The 25228-nt window shown below is 42.8% G+C and overlaps 1 long non-coding RNA gene across 1 annotated transcript in view; it reads left to right on the forward strand.

Annotated features, from left to right (window-relative positions):
* The window catches only part of LOC139356612 (uncharacterized), a 38918-nt gene extending 29578 nt beyond the window's left edge, over positions 1–9340 (forward strand). The window contains exons 3-4 of the long non-coding RNA XR_011608706.1: positions 4403–4556; positions 7424–9340. This is a non-coding gene — a long non-coding RNA (uncharacterized lncRNA). The remainder of the gene's footprint in view (positions 1–4402; positions 4557–7423) is intronic.
* Positions 9341–25228: the final 15888 nt, after the last annotated feature.

A 25228-nucleotide genomic window follows, 5' to 3' on the forward strand; every position in this document is an offset into this window, starting at 1 on the left:
ATGAAAGAAGGAAATACGGGGAAATGGAATGAATGTCAGGTGGATCAGAGAGATACAGTCATGGGGGTGGGGACCAGCCTAAAACAGTAAGGTCAAGTTGTTTGGACAGAAAGGCTACAGGGCACAGTCCTGGCTCTTGTGTAAGAAATTTGACTGCACAGTCCTGTACTTTGGCTGTGTGTAATGAAAAGGGTTGGGATGAGTTAGGGAGAACCAGCATGGGGGCAACTTCTAGGGCTGTTTTTAAGGAATGGAAAGAGGAGTGGTGAAAGGATTTAGGATCTATGGGATCAGCTATGTTTGCTTTTGTGAGTTGACATAATGGTTTAGTCAGGATGGTAGAACTAGTTATCCAAAGGCGGAAGTACCTAACCATGCCTAGGAAGGAAAGAAGTTGTTTTGTAGAAGGGCTTGGGGTTTGGGAGATTAGCCAGACATGATCAGCAGGGAGAGCACGTGCATTTTCATAAAGAATTATGCCACGACAGGTAACAGATGACGAAGAAATGGGGACAGAAAACAGATACTGAAGTAATGGGGGCTGTCCACAAAGCCTTGTGGCAGTATGGCCCAGGTAATTTGCTGAGCCTGTTGGGTGTCAGGGTCAGTCCAAGTGAAAGTGAAGAGAGACTGGGATGAAATGTGCAGAGGAATAGTAAAGAAAGCATGTCTGAGATCCAGAACAGAATAATGGGTATGGAGGGGTTGTGGAGGGAGGTATTGAGGATAGAAGAGTATATGGGTTTGGCACCGTGGAGTGGATAGGCAAGACAATTTGGTTGATAAGGTGTGGATCCTGAACTAACTTGTAAGGCTTGTCTGGTTTTTTGACAGGTAAAATGGGGGAATTGTAAGGAGTGTTTATAGGCTTTAAAAGGCCATGCTGTAACAGGCAAGTGACAACAGGCTTTAATCATTTTAAAGTGTGCTGTGGGATGGGATATTGGCATTGAGTGGGATAAGGGTGATTAGGTTTAATGGGATAGTAATGGGTGTGTGACTGGTTGCCAGGGAGGGGAGTAGAGGTATCCCATACTTGTGGATTAAGGTGGGGAGATAACAAGGGGAGGATGAGAAGGAGGCTCTGAACTGGGGAAAAAGGCAGCAATGAGGTGTGGCTGTAGCCTAGGAATAGTCAAGGAAGCAGATAATTTAGTTAAAATATCTCCACCTAGGCCAGGCGCGGTGGCTCAAGCCTGTAATCCCAGCACTTTGGGAGGCCGAGGTGGGTGGATCACGAGGTCAGGAGATCGAGACTATCCTGGCTAACATGGTGAAACCCCGTCTCTACTAAAAATACAAAAAACTAGCCGGGCGTGGTGGCGGGCGCCTGTAGTCTCAGCTACTTGGGAGGCTGAGGTGGGAGAATGGCGTGAACCCGGGAGGCGGAGCTTGCAGTGAGCCGAGATCACGCCACTGCACTCCAGCCTGGGAGACACAGCGAGACTCCATCTCAAAAAAAAAAAAAAAAAAAAAAAAATATATATATATATATCTCCACCTAATAAGGGAGCTGGGCAGGTGGGGATAACTAAAAAGGGGTGCATAAAAGAATGTTGTCCAAGCTGGCATCAGAGTTGGGGAGTTTTCAGAAGTTTAGTAGCCTGGCCATCAATACCCACAACAGTTATGGAGGCAAGGGAAACAGCCCCTTGTAAAGAAGGTAATGTGGAGTTGGTAGCCTCCATATTGATTAAGAAGGGGACAGCCTTACCCTCCACGGTAAGAGTTACCTGAAGCTTGGCATCTGTGGAAGTCCAGGGGGCTTCCGAGGTGATTCAGCAGCATCAGTCTTCAGCCACTAAGCTGAGAAGATCTGGGAAGGAATTAGAGTCTTGGGTCAGTTGGACAGTCCAATTTCCACTGGGGTCACACACAGATGGGACAGAGCTTAGGAGAAATCCCAGGCTGCGGGCATTCCTTGGTCCAGTGGCCAGATTTCCAGCACTTAAAGCAAGATCCTGGGAGAGGAAGTCCTGAAGGAATGCCTGACTTCTGTGGCTTAGGCATTTTGAAGTTTTTGTGTATGGAGATATGACTGGGGTTTCTCTCACAGCAGAGGCAAGTAATTGCAACTCTTCCCTATTATTGTACACCTTGAAGGCATGGTTAATTAAGTCCTGCTGTGGGGTTTGAGGGCTGGAATCTAATTTTTGGAGCTTTTTCTAATGTTGGGAGCAGATTGGGTAACAAAATGCATACAGAATAAGACGGCCTTCTGGCCCCTCTGGGTCTAGGGCGGTAAAGCATCTAAGGGTTGTTGCCAAATGGGCCAGGAACTGGTCTGGATTTTTATATTTGATAAAAATTTTATATTTTTATATTTGATGAATGCCACCTGATTTGGGAGAGGTTGGATAAAGAAAAAAGAAACATTAACCTTGACTCTGCCTTTAGCTCCAGTCACCTCTTTAAGAGGAAATTGTTGGGCAGGTGGGGGAAGGCTAGTCATGGAACAAAACTGTAAGCCAGACTGGGTGTGAGGAGGGGAGGTGATAGAAAGATTATAGGGTGGAGGAGCAGAGGCTGAGGAAGAATTGGGACCTGGGTTGTCCTGGTGAGGAGCAGCCTGAGGAGAAGGGGAGAGGTCAGATGAGTCCATAGAAAAGAAGGATTCAAAGGACTCAGAGCTTGGGGTGGAGACTGAAGAAACAGACAGGAGAGAAAGAAGAAAGATTTGGGATGAGTCGCATTGGGAGCAGAGACTAGGGAGGGACCAATGTGTAAAAGAATGCCTGGAATTAGGCACCTCAGACCATTTGCCCAGTTTTTGACAAAAATTATCTAGATTTCATAGGATGGAGAAATCAAAAGTGCCATTTTCTGGCCATTTAGAACCATTGTCGAGTTTGTATTGGGGCCAAGCAGTGTTGCAGAAGAAAATAAGGCACTTAGATTTTAGTTCAGGTGAGAGTTGAAGAAGTTTTAAGTTCTTGAGAACACAGACTAAGGGAGAAGAGGGAGGAATGGAGGGTGGAAGGTTGCCCATAGTGAAGGAGGCAAGTTTAAAGAGAAGGGTAGAAACACAGAGAATGGGCTGGGGAGCAGCCCTGGGCCGCAATGTGGGTGAGCAGCCAAAGCAGGCGTCCCCGCAATTGACTTGCCACTAAGGTAATGTGGGTGAATGACCAAAGCAGGTGTCCCTGCGGTGGTCAGACACCAATGGAACATGGGTGAATAATCAGGCAGGCGTCCCTGCAATATTAAACACCAAGGGAAGCCTGCCGTCCCGTCTGTGACCGGCACTGGAGTTTTGGGTCCACAGATAAAATATGTCTCCTTCATCTCTACCAGAAAATGAAAAGAATTGAAATTAAGAGAAGGGAGTGATTGAAGGGTGGCGACAAGATTGAAAGGAGAAAGAGATTGAGCGATAGTGGGAGAGGTTGGAGAAGAGAGTAAAAAAAGGCCACTTACCCAATTTAAAATTGGTCAGATGTTCCCTGGGCTGGTTGGTCTGAGGACCCGAGGTCGTAGGTGGATCTCTTCATGGAATGATGGTGAGGACAGGGGACTGGTCTCCTGAAGGAGTCCCTCTGACTTGTGTCTTTGGCGCCAAATGTCTCACACATCCATGTGCAGAGACCACCAAGCAGGATTTGTGTGAGCAACAAGGCTGTTTATTTCACCTGGGTGCAGGTGGGCTGAGTCCGAAAATAGTCAGCCCAGTCTATATCTTTTAAATGGGAAAATTCAATCAATTTACATGCAACGTTATTCTTAACAGGTGAGTATTTACTCCTAGCATTCTATGGTTTTCTGCTTGTTCTGTATATCCTTTGTTCCTTCCTTTCTTACTGTTTACTTTTGTGGTTGGGAGGTTTTCTGTAGGGTTAAGATTTGAGTCTTAATCTCTTTCTCCCTGTGTATTAGCTTTACCAGTGAATTTTACAGTTTCACATATTTTTATGATGGTGGTTATCATCTTCTCTGTTGGGAACAGGCCCCCCAAAATCTGGCCATAAACTGGCCCCCAAACTGGCCATAAACAAAATCTCTGCAGCACTGTGACGTGTTCATGACGGCCATAATTCCCACGCTGGAAGGTTGTGGGTTTACTGGAATGAGGGCAAGGAACACCTGGCCAGCCCAGGGCGGAAAACCGCTTAAAGACATTCTTAAACCACAAACAATAGCATGAGCGATCTGCGCCTTAAGGCCATGCTCCTGCTGCAGATAACTAGCCCAACCCATCCTTTTATTTCGGCCCATCCCTTCGTTTCCCATAAGGGATACTTTTAGTTAATCTAATATCTATAGAAACAATGCTAATGACTGGCTTGCAGTTAATAAATACATGGGTAAATCTCTGTTGGAGGTTCTCAGCTCTGAAGGCTGTGAGACCCCTCATTTCCCACCTAACACCTCTGTATTTCTGTGTGTGTGTCTTTAAGTCCTCTAGCGCTGCTGGGTTAGGGTCTCCCTGACCGAGTTGGTCTTGGTAAGTGGTGTCCATCGTAGGGCCTCAAATCTAGGCTGAAGCGTCACCGGAATGATGGTTGGAGAATGTGGAACTAGCTGGAGGACACCTGAGTACTCTTAAAGCAATTCCCATGGTGAGTAAGAAGGGAAGCTCAGAAGTGTAGGGTAACAATGGGTCAAGTATGGGTTCTGGTTCATTCCACCTTGGAACTTTTTCACACTGATGATGGGGAGGAAGGAGAGTATAACAAAGTAACAGAAGAGATTACAGAGCAGGTTAATTTGCCAGCTAAAGCTAAAGCGGCAAAGGAGGGAGAGGTTCATCCCTACCCTTCTGCACCCCCTCATTATTATTTTGAAGAAAAAGGTAATTTGGAGGGCCTGACCCTCCAAAATTTTCTTTTCCAGAGGACACTGGGTGAAAAGTGGTTGCCCCAGTGACTGTTCGAGCAGCGCCTCGAGTGACCGCTCTTAGTTCTATTCAGGCAGGAATTCAGCAAGCTTGACGAGAGGGTGATTTGGAGGGTTGGCGGTTCCCTGTGAGAATATACCCCCCAGATCAACAGGGAAATAGTATAGCTACCTTTGAGCCTTTTCCTTTTAAATTTCTCAAAGAATTTAAACAAGCTATTAATCAGTATGGACCAGTTTCTCCTTTTGTAATGGGACTGTTAAAGAATGTTGCTGTTTCAAGTCAGATGATTCCTACTGACTGGGTCGCTCTTACTTGAGCTTGTCTAACTCCTGCTCGGTTCTTACAGTTTAAAACTTGGTGGGCAGATGAAGTTACCATTCAGGCTGCTCGCAATGCCCAGGCCCAACCTCAAATTAATATAACTGCAGACCAACTTTTGGGGGTTGGTGGCTGGGCTGGTTTAGATGCACAAGTGGTCATGCAGGATGATGCTATAGAACAGCTTACAGGAGTGTGCATTAGAGCTTGGGAAAAAATCACTTCAGGTGGGGAACAATACCCTTCCTTTAGTGCTATAAAACAGGGACCAAAAGAACCATATGTGGATTTTATAGCTCTGTTACAGGAGTCTCTTAAAAAGGTGATTGCAGATTTGGCTGCTCAGGATACAGTGCAGCAATTATTAGCTTTCGACAATGCTAATCCCAATTGCCAGGCTGCTCTGTGACTTATCAGAGGGAAAGCACATTTAAGTTGATTATATGAAGGCCTGTGATGGCATTGGAGGTAGTCTGCATCAGGCTACTCTGCTAGCACAGGCAATGGCAGGACTGAGAGTGGATAAAGGAAATACTCCATTTCCTGGAGCTTGTTTTAACTGTGGGAAGCATGGTCATACTAAAAAAGAATGTAGAAAAAATCAGCGAGTCAGGCTGCCAGATAGGGGAAAAAAGAAAACTGCTGAGCCTGAAATATGTCCATAATGTAAAAAAGGAAAACATTGGGCTACTCAGTGTCACTCTAAATTTGATAAAGATGGAAACCTGATTTCAGGAAACACCATGAGGGGCCCGTCCTGGGCCCCATTCCAAACTGGGGCATTTCCAGCTCAGGCCATTCCCTCACCCCTGTACCATGTCTGTCCCCTGCCACAGCTGGTAGTGCCACAGTAGATTTATGCTGCACAAAAGCTGTGGGCCTTCTGCCTGGGGAACTCCCACAAAAGTTCCCAACAGGAGTCTGTGGACCCTTGCCAGTGGGGATGATAGGATTAGTTCTAGGCAGGTCTAGTTTAAATTTAAAAGGGGTACAAATACATACAGGACTCATTGATTCAGATTACAATGGGGAAATTTAAATTGTTATATCTACTTCTGTTCCCTGGAAAGCAGAGCCCAGAGAGTGCATAGCACAGCTCCTGATTTTGCCATATGTGGGAATGGGAAAAAGTGAAATTAAATGAACAGGAGGATTTGGAAGCACGAACAAACAAGGCAAAGCAGCTTATTGGGTAAATCAAATTACTGATAAACGTCCTACCTGTGAAATAACTATTCAGGGAAAGAAATTTAAAGGTTTGGTCGATACAGGAGCAGACATTTCAATCATTTCTCTACAGCACTGGCTGTCCACATGGCCAATTCAACCCACTCAATTTAACATAGTTGGAGTTGGTAAAGCCCCTGAAGTATATCAAAGTAGTTATATTTTGCATTGTGAAGGGCCCAATGGACAACCTGGGACTATTCAACCAATTATAGCTTCTGTACCCATACATTTATGGGGGAGAGGTTTATTACAACAATGGGGAGCACAAGTTCTAATTCCAGAAAAATTATATAGCCTTCAAAGTCAACCTATGATGCATATAATGGGGTGTGTTCCTGGTATTGGACTAGGAAAGAATTTGCACTGTTTGAAAGAACTGCTTCTAGCAGAAAGACTAAGTTCCCACCAAGGTTTAGGATATCATTTTTGATAGCGGCCATTGTTACACCTCCAGAATCTGTCCTTTTAAAAAGGTTAACAGATAAACCAATTTGGATAGAACAATGGCCACTAAGTAAAGAGAAACTGGAGGCTTTAGAGAAATTAGTTCAATTAGAAAATGGGCACATACCTCCAACATTTCCCCTTGAAATTATCTAGTTTTTGTAATTAAGAAAAAAATCAGGTAAATGGAGAATGTTAACTGACTTAAGAGCCATCAATTCAGTTATACATCCTATGGGAGTATTACAGCCAGGATTGCCTTCTTCTGCTATAATTCCAAAGAGCTGGCCTTTAATAGTCATAGATTTGAAAGACTGTTTCTTTATTATCCCTTTAGCTGAGCAAGACTGTGAATGGTATGCATTTACAATTCCTGCAGTAAACAACCTGCAACCTGCTAAGCATTTTCATTGTTTTACAGATGGGTCTAGTAATGGTAAAGCTTCTTATTCTGGATCAAAAAGTAAAGTTTTCCAGATGCCCTATACTTCAGCTCAAAAAGCGGAGGTTGTAGCTGTAATTGATGTATTGACTGGTTTAGATATGCCTATTAATGTGATTTCTGATTCTTCATATGTGGTTCATTCCACACAGTTAATTGAAAATGCTCAGTTACTATTTCATATAGATGAACAACTGATGAAAAAAACAAAAACGGGGAAGAAACAGGGATTACAGGACAGCCCACATACAATTGAATCTAGCATTATTAACTTTAAATTTTTTGAGCCTGCCCAAATGCCAGATGTTATCAGCAGCTGAACAGCATCTACAGAAACCGGCTGCAAAGACAGAAGCAGAACAACTGGTTTGGTGGAGAGATCTGATAACAAAAAGTTGGGAAATAGGTAAAATAATAACTTGGGGTAGAGGTTATGCTTGTGTTTCTCCAGGCCAAAATCAACAGCCAATGTGGATACCATCAAGACACCTGAAATCTTATCATGAGCCAGATGACGAGGAAGAATTTCTGCGAGGATCCCGAGGATCCCCTGGTTGCAGCCATGTTGAGGCTGATGCTGAGGAGGACCCTAACTGTCATGAGCAACACCTGTCGAACACAGCCACCCACCTGGGGACAAATCATGACACTGTCACAGATGGTGGAAGAAAACCTGAGGAAAGTGGAACAACCAGTCACAATAAGTAATTTAATGGTAGCTATGATAGCGGTGATCACCATTGCCGTGAGTATTCCTTCTGCAAGGGCTGACACAGAGAACAATTATACTTGTTGGGCATATTTATCAATCTTGGCTGGCAATAATGCCTGGATGTAATCACCCTATGACACAGTTACACATGCTTTCTGATCTCAGTATTTACCATAATAAATCTGCTCCTATAATTGAGGCATACCGCCCTCAAAAACATATTTGTAAACAAAATAGAACCTGGCCAGAAATAATGAGCATACTTGTTTAGTAAGATTGCATTGCAGAACAGGCAGAGGTGCTACGCAATGATTCTTATGGAATCATTATTGATTGGTCCCCTAAGGGGATGTTTAGCTTAAATTGCACTTCTCAGTCTGTGTGCCATGGCCACACTAGTTCAGATGGTCTGAAGAAAATGGTCAGATGGTAGAAATGATAAGAAGTATGGCAAAAGTTCCTATTACCTGGAACCATGGCCGTATAGTGCCATCTCAACCTCAAATGATATGGCTCATTGTAGGAGCTAAACATAAGGATTTGTGGAAACTATTAATAGTTCTTAATAAGATCAAAATTTGGGAAAGAATAGAAAAGCATCTAGAAAGACACTCTATAAACTTGTCTTTGGATATTTCAAAATTAAAAGAACAAATATTTAAAGCATCCCAGGCACACCTGGCCTTAATGCCAGGAACTGGAGTGTTGAAGGAACTGCAGACAAATTAGCAGTTAGTAACCCATTAAAATGGGTAAAACACTTGGAAGCTCTGTGATTTCAATGATGATTGTGCTTTTAATCTGTGTTGTTAGTCTTTGTATAGTCTGCAGATGTGGATCCTGACTCCTGTGAGAAGTAGCTCACTGTGACAAAGTTGCCTTTGCTGTTATTGATTTGCAAATCAAAGAAGGGGCACATGTTGGGAAGAGGCCCCCCAAAATCTGGCCATAAACTGGCCCCAAACTGGCCGTAAACAAAATCTCTGCAGCACTGTGACATGCTCATGATGGCCATAATGCCCACGCTGGAAGGTTGTGGGTTTACTGGAATGAGGGCAAGGAACACCTGGCCCGCCCAGGGCAGAAAACCACTGAAAGGCATTCTTAAACCACAAACAATAGCATGAGCGATCTGTGTCTTAAGACCATGCTCCTGCTGCAGATAACTAGCCCAACCCATACCTTTATTTTGGCCCATCCCTTCGTTTCCCATAAGGGATACTTTTAGTTAATCTAATATCTATAGAAACAATGCTAATGACTGGCTTGCAGTTAATAAATACATGGGTAAATCTCTGTTGGAGGTTCTCAGCTCTGAAGGCTGTGAGACCCCTCATTTCCCACCTAACACCTCTGTATTTCTGTGTGTGTGTCTTTAATTCCTCTAGTGCTGCTGGGTTAGGGTCTCCTAGACCAAGCTGGTCTTGGCACTTCTCACTTCTGAATATAGGCCTCCCTGGAGTTTTTTTTTTTTTTTTTTAAAAGGTCTTGCTCTTTCATCCAGGCTGGTGTGCTGTAGTATATTCATGGCTTGCTGCAGTCTGGATCTCTCAGGCTCAAGCAATCCTCCCATCTCAGCCTCCTGAATAGCTAGGATCACAGGCATGTGCCACCATGTCTGGTTACTTTAATTTTTTTTCCCCTTAGAGACAAAGTCTCACTATGTTGCCCAGTCTGGTCTCACATTCCTGCACTCATTGTCTTCCTGCCTTGGCCTTCCAAAGTGCTGAGATTACAGACATCAGCCACTACACCTGGCCATCCCCGGAGCATTTCTCCTTCCTTCCTTCCCATTTTTCCTTCCTTCCTTCCCATTTTTCCTTCCTTCCTTCCCTTTTTTCCTTCCTTCCTTCCTTTCTTCCTTTTTTCCTTCCCTCCCTCCCTCCCTCCCTCCCTCCCTCCCTCCCTCCCTCCCTCCCTTCCCTCCCTCCCTCCCTCCCTCCCTCCCTCCCTCCCTCTTTCCTTCCTTCCTTCCTTCCTTCCTTCCTTCCTTCCTTCCTTCCTTCCTTCCTTCCTTCCTTCCTTCCTTCCTTCCTTCCTCACGGTCTCACTCTGGGTTCCTTCCTTCCTTCTTTCTTTTCTCAGAGTCTCACTCTGTTGCCCAGGCTACAGTGGTGTGATCTCGGCTCACTGCAACTTCTGTCTCCCAAGTTCAAGCAATTCCTTTACCTCAGCCTCCTGAGTAGCTAGGACTGTGGACATGTGCCATCACACCCAGCTAAGCTTTTTTTTTTTTTTTTTTGAGATGGAGTCTTGCTCTGTCGCCTAGGCTGAAGTGCAGTGGCTCGATCTCGGCTCACTGCAATCTCCACCTCCCGGGTTCCTGCCATTCTCCTGCCTCAGCCTCCCGAGTAGGTGGGACTACAGGCGCCCACCACCACGCCCAGCTCATTTGTTTGTATTTTTAGTAGAGACGGGGTTTCACCATGTTAGCCAGGATGGTATCGATCTCCTGACCTTGTGATCCACCCGCCTCAGCCTCCCAAAGTGCTGGGATTACAGGCTTGAGCCACTGTGCCCAGCCGCTAAGTTTTGTATTTTAGGTAGAGATGGGATTTCACCATGTTGGCCAGGCTGGTTTCGAACTCCTGACCTCAGGTGACCCACCTGGTTCAGCTTCCTAAAGGGCTGAGATTATAGGCGTCAGCCACTGTGCCCAGTCCCCTGGAGCATTTCTTTTAAGGTGGGTCTAGAGGTGATGAATTCTCTTAGTTTTTGCTTGTTCGTGAATTTTTTTTTTTAATTTTTTTAAGATGGAGTCTTACTCTGTTGTTCAGGATGGAGTGCAATGGTGTGATCTTGGCTCACTGCAACCTCCACCTCCTGGGTTCCAGTGATTCTCCTGCCTCAGCCTCCCAAGTAGCTGGGATTACAGAAGACCACCACCATGCCCAGCTAAAGTTTGTATTTTTAGTAGAAACGGGGTTTCACCATGTTGGTCAGGCTGGTCTTGAACTTGACCTCACATGATCCACCTGCCTTGGCCTCCCAAAGTGCTAGGATTACAAGCATGAGCCACGATGCCCAGCCTTTATTTCTTACAGATAGCATTGCTGGGTACAGCATTCTTGATAGGCATAGACAGTGTTTTTCTTACTCTAGTTTGAATATACCATCCATTCTCTCTTAGCTTTCAAGTTTGTTATTGATAAATCCACTGCTAGTCTACTGAGGATTCTCTCATAGGTTACTTGATACTTTTCTCTTGCTGCTTTTAAAATTGTTACATTGTCTTTGATTTTTGACAATTTGACTATAATATGCTTTAGAGAGGACCTGTTTGGGTCGAATCTATTATTTTATTAAATATGCTTTTCTAATATTTTACCACCCTTTATCCTTCTGGAAAATCCACAATATCAATGTTTTTTCATTTAGGCCGGGTGCAGTGGCTCAGGCCTGTAATCCTAGCACTTTGGGAGGCCAAGGCAGGCTGATCACCTGAGGTCAGGATTTCGAGGCCAGCCTGGCCAACATGGTGAAACCCCGTCTCTACTAAAAAATGCAAAAATTAGCTGGGTGTGGTGGTGGGCGTCTATAATCCCAGCTACTCAGGAGGCTGAGGCAGAAGAATCGCTTGAATTCAGGAGGCAGAGGTTGCAGTGAGCCAGGATCATGCCACTGCACTCCAGCCCGGGCAACAAAGAGTGAAACTCTGTCTCAGACCAAAAAAAAAACCCCAAAAAACAAAAACAGCGTTCACTTAGTGGTGTCCATAAATCCTGCAGCCTGCCTGCCTGCCTTCTCCTTCCTTCCTTCCTTCCTTCCTTGCTATTTCTGCTTTTGTTTGTTGTTGTTGTTGTTTTTCAGAGTTTCGCTCTTGTTGCCCAGGCTGGAGTGCAGTGGTGCAATCTCAGCTCACTGCAGCCTCCACTCCCTGGGTTCAAGTGATTCTTCCACCTCAGCCTTCCGAGTAGTTGGGATTATAGGTGCACACCAGTATGCCCAGGTAATTTTTGTATTTTTAGTAGAGATAGTGTTTCACCATGTTGGCCAGGCGGTCTTGAACTCCTGACCTTAGGTGATCTACACACCTTAGCCTCCCAAAGTGCTGGGATTACAAGCATGAGCCACCATGCCTGACTCTTTCCTTCCTTCCTTCCTTCCTTCCTTCCTTCCTTCCTTCCTTCCTTCCTTCCTTCCTTCCTTCCCTCCCTCCCTCCCTCCCTCCCTCCTTCTTTCCTTCCTTCCTTCCTTCCTTCCTTCCTTCCCTCCCTCCCTCCCTCCCTCCTTTCCTTCCTTCCTTCCTTCCTTCCTTCCTTCCTTCCTTCCTTCCTTCCTTCCTTCCTTCCTTCCTTCCTTCCTTCTTTCCTTCCTTCCTTCCTTCCTCCCTGTCTTATTTCAAAAGACATGTCTTCCAGTTCAGAAATTATTTTATATACTTGGTCTAGTGTGTGGCTAAATTTTTATTTAATTCATTAAATTCTTCAGTTTTGAGATTTCTGCTTTTTTTAATACTATTTTTTTTGTTGTTGAATTTCTCATTCAAATTATGAAATGTTTTTCTGATTTTGTTGAATTGTCTGTTTGTGTTCTTTTGTATCTCACTGAATTTTTTTTTCTTGTCATTGTTTTTGAGACAGGGCCTTACCCTCTTGCCCAGGCTGGAGTGCGGTGGTGTGATTGTAGCCCACTACAACCTCAAACTCTTGGGCTCAAGCAATCCTCCTGCCTCAGCCTCCAGAGTAGCTGGGAATATAGCTGTGTGTCACCATCCCCAGCTAATTATTTATTTTTTTTGTAGAGATGTGGTCTTCCTGTGTTGCCCAGGTTGATCTCGAAACCCTGGCCTTAAGTCATCCTTCCATCCTGGCTTCTCAAAGTACTGGGATTAGAGGCATGAACTACTCATTAAGTTTCTTTAAGATTATTATTTTTAATTGTTTTTCTTTCTGGCATTTCCTATATTTCCTACGATTACTGTTACTGGAGAATTATTGTTTTCTGTTAGAGGTGACATGTTTCTTTTTCATGGTTGATGTATTTCTACATTGATTTCTACATGTCTGGTGGAAAAGTCATCTTTTCTATGTTTATGGAATACATTTTCAAGGGAAAAGTTTACTTGTATGAATGAGTCTTGGGATGTCACTACAGTGGGGTGCATTGGTCTTGGTTCTAGGTGGATGCAGTGGTGGTCTCCACGTAGTTTCTTCAGCTATAATCCACACTAGTGGAATCTGCAAGTTTCCCAGTAGCCTAAGCTGAGAGAATCTGTGGTGATGATGGTGTGGCTTTGCCAGAGGTGGGCTCACCTGGCTGTTTCTGTTTCTCAGGTTGGAAGCATGTGTGTTTACACAGTGGGTCAGCCAACATGGGGTCTGGCTCTCTGGAGCTGGAGCCTTCAGCCATCGGTGTACTTGAAGGGTGTAGTGGCTACTGGCCCCCAGAGAAGGGCACACTGCAGAAGTGGCTATGGTCTCAATATTGCACCATGCTGCAGCAGCTTGGCTCACAGGGAGTGGGTGGAGTGTGGGGAGTGTACACTTTGTGCTCCTAATCCAGGGCAAGGCAGCTAAGTCAATTCCTGGTAGATCTCCAAACTGGGCTTAGGACTTGCGAGGACTGTGAGATTCTCCTATAGTACAGACTGTAGGTATTTGTGGTGGCCATGTATCTAGTGAGAATCTTCTGCTTACCTATTCCTTGCAGTGGGAAATCCTTCCCATCTCTGGGCTGATCTGATCCTGGTGAGGGAAATGGGGCTTCAAAGGGCAGGTGCCTCCATGTTGCCCTCCTGTACTTCCAGTCACCACAGGTCCATCTCCACTTTCTCACTGTACTCTAGTGCTCTTCCTTCAACAATCCAGTCAACTATTAGCTATTTATTTATTGCCATGTCCTTTCTTGTGGGGGAGACTAGCACCAGGCATCTCTAGTCAGCCATCTTGCTCAAAAGTTTTAAATTTTGATGAAGTTCAATTTGCCTATTCTTTTCTCATGTTTTTGGAGTTATATCTAAGAATTCTTTGCCAAATTTGAGATCATGAAGATTTACCTCTGTGTTTTCTTCTAAAAGGTTAATAGCTTTTGCTTTCTTACTAAATTTTCGTCAATTTTCTTGAATAGAAGTTTCTTCACTTGCTGTTTACCCTTAGGACTATTTCTAGAGGCTTTAAGAGAGAGAGAGAGAGTGTGTGTGTGTGTCTGTGTTTTCTTTTCTTTTCTTTTTTTTTTTTTCAGACAGAGTTCACTTTGTCTCCCAGGCTGGGGTGCAATGGTGCAATCTTGCCTCACTGCAACTCCGCCTTCTGGGTTCAAGTGGTTCTCCTGACTCAGCCTCCTGAGTAGCTGGGATTACAGGCATGTGCCACCATGCCTGGCTAATTTTGTATTTTTAGTAGAGATAAGGTTTTTCCATGTTGGTCAGGCTGGTCTCAAACTCCTGACCTCAGGTGATCTGCCTGCTTCGGCCTTCCAAAGTGTTGGGATTATAGACATGAGCCACTGCACCCTGCCAATTTTTGTATTTTTAGTAGAGATAAGGTCTCACCATGTTGCACAGGCTGGTCTCAAACTCCTGACGTCAAGTGATCCACCCACCTAGGCCTCCCAAAGTGTGGGATTACAGGCATGAGCCACCGCACCTGGCCTACATGTTTTTTTTTTGTTTTGTTTTTTTTTAATAATTTTCACCAGTTTCACTGGGGAGCTGGTCAGTGGAACTCCTCCCATTGTCATGCCAGTTGTTGATCTCTGTCCATCCATTCTTGATAAAAATCTCAAAATAACAATATATATATTTTTCCCAATGCAAAATAAGAATCATGTTTAATCACAAAAAAACTAGATACATTTATAATAAAGTCAGAAATGGTATAAGAATTTCTACTGTGGATTCTTCCAAGATGGCCGAATAGGAACAGCCTCTGTCTGCAGCTCCCAGCGAGACTGACACAGAAGATGGGTGATTTCTGCACTTCCAACTGAGGTACCTGGTTCATCTCACTGGGACTGGTTGAACAGTGGGTGCAGCCCACAGAGGAAGAGTGAAGCAGGGCGTAATGTTGCCTCATCCGGGAAGCGCAAAGGGTAGGGGGATTTCCCTTTCCTCATCGAGGGAAGCCATGAGAGACTGTACTGGAAGGAATGGTACACTTCTGCCCAAATACTGCACCTTTCCCATGGTCTTTGCAACTGGCAGACTAGGAGATTCCCTCTGGTGCCTGGCTCGGTGGGTCCCATGCCCACAGAGCCCAGCAATCTATGATCCATTGGCTTGATATTCTTGCTGCTAGCTCAGCAGTCTGGGATTGACCTGGGTTGCTTTAGCTTGGTAGGGGGAGGGGTGTCTGCCATTGCTGAGGCTTGAGTAGGTGGTTTTATGCTCACAGCATAAACAAAGCTGTGAAAAAGCTTGAACTGGGTGGAGCCACCGCAGCTCAGCAAGGCCAACTGCCTCTCTAAATTCCACCTCTGTGGCAGGGCATATCTGAACAAAAGGCAGCAGCCCTAGTCAGGGACTTATAGATAAAACCCTCATCCCCCTGGGACAGAGCACCTGGGGGAAGGGGCAGCTGTGGGCCCAGCTTCTCCAGGCTTCAACATCCCTGTCTGAGAGCTCTGAAGAGAGCAGTCGTTCTCCCAGCATGACGTTTGAGCTCAGATAACAGACAGACTGCCTCCTCAAGTGGGTCCCTGACCCTTGTGTAGCCTGACTGGGAGACATCTCCCAGTAGGGGCCAACAGACACATCATACAGGAGAGCTCTGTCTGGCTCTGGTGGGTGCCCGTCTTGGACGAAGCTTCCAGAGGAAGTATCAGGCAGCAATATTTGCTGTTTTGCCACCTCCTCTGGTGATATCCAGGAAAACAGGGTCTGGAGTGGACCTCCGGCAAACTCTAACAGACCTGCAGCTGAGGGGCCTGACTGTTAGAAGGAAAACTAACAAATAGAAAGGACTAGCATCAACATCAACAAAAAGGACATCCACACCAAAACCCCATCTGTAGGTCAGCAACATCAAAGACCAAAGGTAGATAAAACCACAAAGAAGCAGGGAAACCAGAGCAGAAAGGCTGAAAATTCCAAAAACCACCTTTTCTTCTCCAAAGGATTACAACTCCTCCCAGCAAGGGAACAAAACTGAATGGAGAATTAATTTGATGAGTTGACAGAAGTAGGCTTCAGAAGGTGTGTAATAACAAACTTCTCTGAGCTAAAGGAGCATGTTCCAACCCATCGCAAGGAAGCTAAAAACCTTGAAAAAAAGTTAAGGGAATGGCTAACTAGAATAACCAGTGTAGGGAAGAGCGTAAATGACCTGATGGAGCTGAAAAACACAGCACGAGAACTTCATGAGGCATACACAAGCTTCAATAGCCAATCTGATCAAGCAGAAGAAAGGATATCAGTGATTGAAGATCAAATTAATGAAATAAAGTGGGAAGACAAGATTACAGAAAAAGAGTGAAAAGAAACAAAGCCTTCAAGAAATATGGGACTATGTGAAAAGACCAAATCTACATTTGATTGGTGTACCTGAAAGTGATGGGGAGAATGGGACCAAGTGAGAAAACACTCTTCAAGATATTATCCAGGAGAGCTTCCCCAACATAGCAAGGCAGGCCAATATTCAAATTCAGGAAATACAGAGAACACCACAAAGATGTTCCTTGAGAAGAGTAACCCCAAGACACATAATCATCAGATTCACCAAGGTTAAAATGAAGGAAAAAATGTTAAGGGCAGCCAGAGAGAAAGGTCAGGTTACCCACAAAGGGAAGCCTATCAGACTAAGAGTGGATCTCTCTGCAGAAACCCTACAAGCCAGAAGAGAGTGGGGGCCATATTCAACATTCTTAGAGAAAAGAATTTTCAACCCAGAATTTCATATCCAGCCAAACTCAGCTTCATAAGTGAAGGAAAAATAAAATCCTTTACAGACAAGCAAATGCTGAGAGATTTTGTCACCACCAGGCCTGCCTTACAAGAGCTCTTGAAGGAAGCACTAAACGTGGAAAGAAACAACCGGTACCAGTTACTGCAAAAACATAACAAATTGTAAAGACCATCAACGCTATGAAGAAACTGCATCAACTAACAGGCAAAATAACCAGCTAGCATCATAATGACTGGATCAAATTCACACATAACAACATTAACCTTAAATGTAAATGGGCTAAATGCCCCAATTAAAAGACATAGACTGGCAAATTGGATAAAGAGTCAAGACCCATCGATGTGCTCTATTCAGGAGATCCACCTCACATGCAAAGACACATGTAGGCTCAAAATAAAGGGATGGAGGAAGATCTGCCAAGCAAATGGAAAGCAAAAAAAAAAAAAAAAAAAAAAAAAAAAAAAAAAAAAAAAAAAAGAGAGAGAAAGAAAGAAAAGAATAAAACAAAACAAAACAGAATTTGCAATCCTAGTCTCTGATAAAACAGACTTTATACCAACAAAGATCAAAAGAGACAAAGAGGGCTATTACATAATGGTAAAGAGATCAATTCAACAAGAAGAGCTAACTATCCTAAATATGTATGCACTCAATACAGAAGCATCCAGATTCATAAAGCAAGTTCTTAGAGACCTACAAAGAGGTTTACACTCCCACACAATAATAATGGGGGACTTTAACAACCCACTGTCAATATTAGACAGATCAGCAAGACAGAAAATTAACAAGGATATCCAGGACTTGAACTCAGCTCTGGACCAAGTGGACCTAATAGACATCTACAGAACTTTCCACCCCAAGTCAACAGAATATACATTCTTCTCAGCATCACATTGCACTTATTCTAAAATTGACCACATAATTGGAAGTAAAACACTCCTCAGCAAATGTAAAAGAATAGAAATCACAACAAACTATCTCTCAGACCACAGTGCAATCAAATTAGAACTCAGGATTAAGAAACTCACTCAAAACCACACAACTACATGGAAACTGAACAGCTTGCTCCTGAATGACTACTGGGTGAATAACAAAATGAAGGCAGAAATAAAGATACTCTTTGAAACCAATGAGAACAAAGACACAATGTACCAGAATCTCTGGGACACATTTAAGGCAGTGTGTAGAGGGAAATTTATAGCACTAAATGCCCACAAGACAAAGCAGGAAAGATCTAAAATCGACACTCTAACATCACAATTAAAAGAACTGGAGAAGCAAGAGCAAACAAATTCAAAAGCTAGCAGAAAACAAGAAATAACTAAGATCAGAGCAGAACTGAAGGAGATAGAGACACAAAACACCCTTCAAAAAATCAATGAATCCAGGAGCTGATTTTTTGAAAAGATCAACAAAATAGAGAGAATGCTAGCAAGACTAATAAAGAAGAAAAGAGAGAAGAATCATATAGATGCAATAAAAAATGATAAAGGGGATATCACCACCAATCCCACAGAAATACAAACTACCATCAGAGAATACTATAAACACCTCTACGCAAATAAATTAGAAAATCTAGAAGAAATGGATAAATTCCTGAACACATACACCCTCCCAAGACTAAACCAGGAAGAAGTCAAATCTCTGAATAGACCAATAACAGGTTCTGGAATTGAGGCAATAATTAATAGCCTACCAACCAAAAAAAGTCCAGGACCAGATGGATTCACAGCTGAATTCTACCAGAGGTACAAAGAGGAGCTGGTACCATTCCTTCTGAAACTATTCCAATCAATAGAAAAAGAGGGAATCCTCCCTAACTCATTTTATGAGGCCAGCATCATCCTGATAGCAAAGTCTGGCAGAGACACAACAACAAAAAAGAGAATTTTAGGCCAATATCCCTGATGAACATTGATGTGAAACTCCTTAATAAAATACTGGCAAACCGAATCCAGCAGTGCTTCAAAAAGCATATCCACTGTGATCAAGTCAGCTTTATCCCTGGGATGCAAGGCTGGTTCAACATACCCAAATCAATAAATGTAATCCATCACATAAACAGAACCAATGACAAAAACCACATGATTATCTCAATAGATGCAGGAAAGGCCTTCGACAAAATTCAACAGCGCTTAAGGCTAAAAACTCTCAATAAACTAGGTATTGATGGACTATATCTCAAAATAATAAGAGATATTTATGACAAACCCACAGTCAATATCATACTGAATGGGCAAAAACTGGAAGCATTCCCTTTGAAAACCAGCACAAGACAAGGATGCCCTCTCTCATCACTCCTATTCAGCATAGTGTTGGAAGTTCTGGCCAGGGCAATCAGGCAAGAAAAAGAAATAAAGGGTATTCAATTAGGAAAATAGGAAGTCAAATTGTCTCTGTTTGCAGATGACATGATAGTATATTTAGAAAACCACGTTGTCTCAGCCGAAAATCTCCTTTAAACTGATAAGCAACTTCAACAAAGTCTCAGGATACAAAATCGATGTGCGAAAATCACAAGTATTCCTATACACCAATAGCAGACAAACAGACAAATCATGAGTGAACTCCCATTGACAATTGCTACAAAGAGAATAAAATACCTAGGAATCCAACTTACAAGGGATGTGAAGGAACTCTTTAAGGAGAACTACAAACCATTGCTCAATGAAATAAAAGAGGACACAAACAAGTGGAAGAACATTCCATGCTCATGGATAGGAAGAATCAATATTGTGAAAATGGCTATACTGCCCAAAGTAATCTATAGATTCAGTGCTATCCCCATCAAGCTACCACTGACTTTATTCACAGAATTGGACAAAGCTATTTTAAAGTTCATTTGGAACCAAAAAAGAGCCTGCATGCATAGTCAAAACAATCCTAAGCCAAAAGAACAAAGCTGGAGGCATCATGCTACCTGACTTCAAACTATACTACAAGGCTACAGTAACCAAAACAGCATGGTATTGGTACCAAAACAGATATATAAACCAATGGAACAGAACAGAGGCCTCAGAAATAACACCACAAATCTACAACCATCTGATCTTTGACAAACCTGACAAAAACAAGCAATGGGGAGAGATTCTAAATTTAATAAATGGTGCTGGGAAAACTGGCTGGCCATATGTAGAAAGCTGAAACTGGATCCCTTCCTTACACCTTATACAAAAATTAACTCAAGATGGATTAAAGACTTAAATGTAAGACCTAAAACCATAAAAACCCTAGAAGAAAACCTAGGCAATGTCATTCAGGACATAGGCATGGGCAAAAACTTCATGACTAAAACACCAAAAGCAATGACAACAAAGCCAAAATAGATAAATGGGATCTAATTAAACTAAAGGGCTTCTGCACAGCAAAAGAAACTATCAGCAGAGTAAACAGGAAACCTGCAGAAGAGGAGAAAATTTTTGCAATCTATCTATCTGACAAAGGGCTAATATCCAGAATCTACAAAGAACTTAAACAAATTTATAAGCAAAAAACAAAAAACCCCATCAAAAAGTGGGCAAAGGGTATGAACAGACACTTCTCAAAAGAAGACATTTAAGCATCCAACAGACATATGAAAAAATGGTGATCATCACTGGTCATTAGAGAAGTGCAAATCAAAACCACAATGAGATACCATCTTACACCAGTTAGAATGGCAATCATTAAAAAGTCAGGAAACAACAGGTGCTGGAGAGGATGTGGAGAAATAGGAACACTTTTACACTGTTGGTGGGACGTAAACTAGTTCAACCATTGTGGAAAACAGTGTGGTGATTCCTGAAGGATCTAGAACTAGAAATACCATTTGACCTAGCTATCCCATTACTGGGTATATAACCAAAGGATTATAAATCATGCTGCTATAAAGACACATGCACACATATGTTTATTGCGGCACTATTGACAATAGCAAAGACTTGGAACCAACCCAAATGTCCATCAATAATAGACTGGATAAGGAAACTGTGGCACATATACACCATGGAATACTATGCAGCCATAAAAAAGGATGAGTTCATGTCCTTTGCAGGGACATGGATGAAACTGGAAACCATCATTCTCAGCAAACTATTGCAAGGACAGAAAACCAAACGCCACATGTTCTTACTCATAAGTGGGAATTGAACAATGAGAACACATGGACACAGGAAAGGGAACATCACACACTGGGACCTGTCGGGGGGTGGGGGGCTTGGAGGAGGGATAGCATTAGGAGAACTACCTAATGTAAATGACGAGTGGATGGGGGCAGCCAACCAACATGGCACATGTATACCCATGTAACAACCCTGCATGTTGTGCACATGTACCCCAGAACTTGATGTATAATAATAACAATACAGAATGTCTACTGTCCTCACTATTATTTAACATTGTTTTGCAGATACTAGTCAATGCAATTAGATAAGAGAAATTATAGGTATAAAATTTGAAAAGGAGGTACAGTTATAATTATTTGCAGCCATATAATGTATAGCTGAAAAACCGGAAGCAATCAAAAGCAAAACTAACATTGTGAGAGAATTCAGTAAGTAGCCTGGATGCACAATTAATATACAGAATCGATAGCCTTTATATATGTAAATAACAACAAACAGTTAGAAAATATAATAAAATAAATTCCATTTATAAAGGCGGTAAAAAATATTTAGGGTTAAACTTAAGAAATGTGTAAGTGCTGGCTGAGCACAGTGGCTCACGCCTGTAATCCCAACACTTTGGGAGGCCAAGGCGGGCAGATCACTTGAGGGTAGGAGTTCAAGACCAGCCTGCCCAACATAGTGAAACCCCGTCTCTACTAAAAATACAAAAATTAGCCAGGTATGATGGTGCGTGCCTGAAGTCCCAGCTACTCAGGAAGGCTGAGACAGGAGAATAGCTTGAACCCGGGATATGGAGATTGCAGTGAGCCGAGATTATGCCACTGCACTCCAGCCTGGGCGACAGAGCAAGATTCTGTCTCCAAAAAAAAGAAGTGTGTAAGAGCTATATGGAAACACTTCTGAAATTATCAAAAGAAGACTTAAACAAATGGAAAGAAATACCATATTCTTAAACTAAAAAAACCTACAGTGGTCCCCCATTTATCTGTGGGTGACGTAATCCATCTACCCCCAGTAGATGCCTGAAACCTTGGATACTACAAAACCTTATTTATACTGGTTTTTTTGCTGTACATATTATACATACATATGATACAGTTTTATTTATAAATTAGGCATAGGAATATATTAACTACTACTAATAAAATAGAACAATTATAACAATATACCAGCATCACGATGCTTGTACTTTGGGGCTATTATTATTATTACGTATTTTTTGAGATGTAGTATCATTCTGTCGCCAGGCTGGAGTGCAGTGGCACGATATTGGTTCACTGCAACCTCCACCTCCAGGGTTTAAGCAATTCTCCTGCCTCAGCTTCTTGAGTAGCTGGGACTACAGGCGTGGACCACCATGCCCAGCTAATTTTTGTATTTTTGGTAGAGACCAGGTTTCACCATATTGGCAAGGATGGGCTTGATCTCTTGACCTCATGATCCGCCCTCCTCGGCCTCTCAAAGTGCTGGGATTATAGGCGTGAGCCACCGCGCCTGGCCTACTTTGGGGCTATTATTAAGTAAAATAGGGGTTACTTGAACACAAGCGCTGTGATACTGTGACAGTTAATTTAATAACTGAGATGACTACTCAATGGCTAATGAGCACATAGTGTACACAGCATGGATATGCTGGACAAAGGGGTGATTCACATTCCAAGCAGGACTACAGCAGGATGGTGCAAGGTTTCATCATGCTACCCAGAACAGCATGCAATTTAAAACTTATGAATTGTTTATTTCTGAAATCTTCCATTTAATATTTTTCAGACCAGAGTTGACTGCGGGTAACTGAAACTGTGGAAAGCGAAACCCACAGTTTCAGTTTTCCACAGTAAGGACTGACCTTCCTCTATATCTGGTAGGGTCCGTTCCTACCTAGAACATAAAAATGTACTTGGGGGCTATTACAGATAAAGACCACAAAGATGTACTTTGGAGCTAACATAAAGATGTTTTAGGCTTATAGCTTTTGCTTTATTATTAAATTTTCATAGGTTTTCTTGAATAGATGTTTCTTCATTTGCTGTTTGCCCTTAGGACTATTTCTAGAGGCTTTAATTTTTTTTTTTTTAGTAATTTTTACCAGTTTCACAGGGGAGCTGGTGAGTGGAACTCCTCACATTGTCGTGCCACTTCTGCAGTGTGCCCTCCTCTGGGCGCCAGTAGCCACTACACCTTTCCAGAACTCAGATGTTGGGATGACAACATCAAGGGAATCCAAGGATGTTGGGAATTCCAAGACCAAGGTGCTGGCAGATTTGATGTTGGTGAGAGCCCTCCTCCTGGTCCATAGATAGCTGTCATTCCATTATAACCTCACATGGCAGAAGGTGAGATATCTCTGGGTCTTTTATAAGGGCACTAATCCCACTCATGAGGACTCTACCCTCATGACTTAATCACTTCCCAAAGGCCCTTAATACTATCACCTTGGGGGTTAGGATTTCAACATACAAATTTTGGGGCAACACATACATTCTATAGCAACTACAAAGCCTTTCTAATTCTCTCTCTCTCTCTCATATCATCGTTGGTATGAGCTCGATTCTTGTTTTTATTGGTTTAAAATTAATTATTGTATTTAATTATTTTGGTGCTTAAATTGCGAGTAGAGGCCACTTTGATCTGATTCCTGTGACCTTGTGACATACCCCCATCAATTTTTTGGAACAATTCCTTGCTTTCTGGTATAAAAATATGTTCCATACTTATCTCGTACCTATCTACCCTGGCCTTGGAATCAACCATTTCTTTTAAGGAGTTCTGTCTCCTTTTAGAAAGGAATGGTGTTAGAAGCTGAAATCTGGGTCCTAGATTTGTTCCTTTTTACTGGGTGTCATTGCTGCTTGGAAGTTCCAGCAGTCAGCACTAGGAAATATATCCATGTACACACCATTGTTCTGGAGGCTGGGAAGTCCAGGATCAAGGTGCTGGCAGATTCATTGTCTAGCTAGGGCCCTCTTCATGCATTGCTTAACAATGGAGATACATTCTGAGAAACGTCTCTTTAGGTGTTTTGTCATTGTGTGAACATCATAGAGTGTATTTACACAAACCTAAATGGTATAGTCTACTATACACCTTGACTATATGGAGTAGCCTATTGCTCCAAGTCTAGAAGCCTGTACAGCACGTTACTGTACTGCATACTATAATTTGATGCTAAGTATTTGTGTGTCTAAACACAGAAAAAGGTACAATAAAAATACAGTATTATAACCTTTTGGGATCCCACTGTATATGCGATTGTCATTGACTGAAACCTGTGTGGCACATGGCTACATACCCATCCCTACAAATGTACATACATACACATATACATATTCATACATATACATGTGCACATAAACAGGCACACTAACACACATATACAGTTTTGAGGAACTTGTAGAAAAAGGTGAGAAGCGAGTGTTCTTAGTTATAGTAGGATGCCTATTAGAACTGGTAAATGTAGAGGGTGTGCTGGGGTTGGAGAATCATCCTTTTGCAATCATCACAGTATTGATAGGATCAGACAAGAATTGTTAATGGATACGTAACCTAGGGGAAATTTTAAGGAGCAGCAGAATATTTGCATGGTCTTAAAGTGTGTCCTCACAAACTATAAGTTGCAAGGGAGAAAAAAAAAAAAACCCAGTAATCACACAGGGAAGAAATCGGGCAATACCCCGACTGAGTAATCAAAATTAACTTCACCTATGAGAGACTGGTGGCCATTATGTGCTTCCAGATATGTTAGGCAGAAAAGGACAGACGATTCCTATGGAGGATTCTGGGAGAAAATGCAAAACCTCAGTGTAATCATGAGGAAATATCAGACAAATGCAAAATGAGGAATACAAAGAAAGGGTGGGTGAACTGCAATCTTAGAAAAATGTCAATGTTGTAAAAGACAAAGACGAATTGTAGAAATGTTCCAGATAAAAGGACACTAAAATGCATGCAACTAAATTCAATACCTGGTTGGGCATGGTGGCTCATGCCTGTAATCCCAGCCCTTTGGGAGGCTGAGGCAAGAGGATTCCTTGAGCTGAGGAGTTTGAGACCAGCCTGGGGAACACGGAGAAATCCTATCTCTACAAAAAATACCAAAAATTAGCCAGGAGTAGTGGCGTTCACCTATAGTCCAAACTACCTGGGAGGGTGAGGTGGGAGGATCACTTGGCCCCAGAGGTTGAGACTGCATTGAGCTACGATAGCTCCACTGTGCTCCAGCCTGGGTGATAGAGTAAGACCCCATCTCAATAACTATATGAAAAAAAAGAAAATAAATTCAATACCTGACTTTAGATT

This window comes from Macaca nemestrina, chromosome 1, assembly GCF_043159975.1.
Source record: "Macaca nemestrina isolate mMacNem1 chromosome 1, mMacNem.hap1, whole genome shotgun sequence".
NCBI lineage: Eukaryota > Metazoa > Chordata > Mammalia > Primates > Cercopithecidae > Macaca > Macaca nemestrina.